The following is a 2251-nucleotide window of genomic DNA, read 5'->3' as shown; positions in this document are numbered from 1 at the left end:
TTACATAAAACTCTCTCTTATGCATGAGTTGCTGTGGATTTGTTTCTCTAAAGTACCTAGACTAATACATTCCATGTCCAACTGTCACCTGCATATGAGGCCATTGCACTTTTGTCCTCAAAGTCACATCCTTACTTTTCAGTATTCTGAAGAGGTCCGGTGCATCAGATCTGCTTAATGCAACAAGTCTTTTGGTCTTTTGACTGCTCCTTCCATGAGTATTGACTGTGGATTCAAGTAAGACAAAATCCTTGACAACCTCAACCTTTTCTTCATTGATCATGATGTTACCTATTGGTCCACTTGGGAGGATTTGGGTCTTCTAGACATTGAGTTGTAATCCATACTGAAGACAATTTTTAAAAATCTTAATCAGCAAGTGCTTCAAGTGCTCTTTAATTTTAGCAAGCAAGGTTGTGTCATCTGCATACCACAGGTTGTCAATAAACCTTCCTCCGGTCCTGATGCTGCGCTCTTCTTCAGATAGTCCAACTACTCTGATGATTTGTTCAGCGTACAGATTGAGTTAATATGGTGAGGGGACACAACCCCGATGCACAAGACCACTTTAGAGGGTTGAAAAGCAGGGAAGCTACTTTCAGGACAGAGGTATGCCTGACCCAAGCTACGGTATTTTTAATCACCTCCTATGCATGTGAAGTTGGGCATTGAGGAAGGAAGACTGAAGAAGGATCAATGTGTTTGAACTGCGGTGCTGGTGAAGAATATTGAAAGTTCCATGGACTGTCAAAAAATACACACAGCAAATCTGTCTTGGAGGAAGTATGGCCAGCGTGCTCCTTAGAGGCAAGAATGGCAAGACTTTGTCTTACATACGATGGACATGTTGTCAGGAAGGACTCGTCCCTGGAAAATTACATCACGCTTGGTCAAATCAAGGTGCAACAGGAAAAAAAGGAAGGCCTTAGTCAAGACAGACTGACACAGTGGTTACAAGAGTTCAAGCACAGGAACAATTGTGAGGACGGTGCAGGACTGGGCAGTGTTTTGTTCCGTTTTACATAGGGCTCCTAGGAGGCTGAACTTACTCATCAGCACCTTACAACAACAACAACAACAACAAAGCTGTTATAGAGCACACACCATTTGGGACTGAATCTTAGGTCTGCCTTTCAGCAGTAGCTGTGTGAGATTGAGTGAAATTTCTTAAACTCTCTGAGCCTCAATGTTTCTCATCAAAAAATGGAAATAATAAGCTTGCTTCTCAGGATAAAGCAAGTAATGTGCTGCTGTTGTTCACCTAATTCCATTCTTCCTATCTTCCTTTCATTGTGGACTTCTCAAGATGTGTCCAGGTGCATGAATATCCAGACACTCACTGCCAGCTGCAACTTGTGCTAGAGGTCTTGTCGATGGGGTGTGAATGGGAGTGATGGCCCTGCTCTGTCCTTAAAAAGAAGTTATGAGCCCTCCTAAGGGGATACTACCCTCCCAATAACCTAGGCTGTGGGCATTGTGGTTATTCCCACCATTTGCATAATACTGTGAAAAAAGTAATTTATTTTTGTGAGGATGGCACAGGACTGGGCACTGTTTTGTCATGTTGTACATTTAAAAAAATAAAGTCTCTGGAAGATGCAAATTGCTAATGATCTGTCCTGATTATCAAAAAAATTAACATTCCAGGCCCATCCAGAAGCAACTCATAAAAAAATGTCTGATCCCCCTGTGATAGGTAGGTTTATTGTGCCTACCTGGCCAATAGGAACTTGTGGGATTAATAAGGTCACAGTTTGATTGGAAGGCAAAGACATAAATGGCTCAGCAAGGCCCTCCCCTCTCTCTCCTGCTCTCTGGTGATTGGACCAGCTTGTAGCAGCTTTAGCTAGTTCTCTGCCTCAACTTGTGAACTACACTGCCTTTGGGACAGCCAACTGTGGATTGTGTTGCTAGAGTTTGAGGTTCCTTCGAGACCTGCTTCGCCATGCTGCTGGTGTGTATATCACTTGAGCTTGAGGCTGGTGGATCCTGTCGTCTTACATTGCTTAAGTTTGATATCCCAGCCAGGCTTGCTTCACTATGCTTCTGAGCTGTTGACTGTAGGTGACCTGTCCTGCTGTTTGCTGGCTGTGGGCAGACTGCCTACATTGCCCAAGGGAAGTCTCAGCTGTTTGCTTTCTTGACCTTGGACCCAGCACCCTCGTGAGTTGGACTTCCAGTATATTAACTGTTCCCCAAAAGTGAGTTGAACTGAGTGGACTAATTAGCTGTTATATTCCTTCATGCTGTA

Source organism: Echinops telfairi, unplaced genomic scaffold (assembly GCF_000313985.2).
Source record: "Echinops telfairi isolate 266 unplaced genomic scaffold, ASM31398v2 ScPeMD7_30;HRSCAF=105, whole genome shotgun sequence".
Classification (NCBI taxonomy): domain Eukaryota; kingdom Metazoa; phylum Chordata; class Mammalia; order Afrosoricida; family Tenrecidae; genus Echinops; species Echinops telfairi.
The sequence above is the reverse complement of the archived record's forward strand: the minus strand, read 5'-3'. Positions refer to the sequence as shown.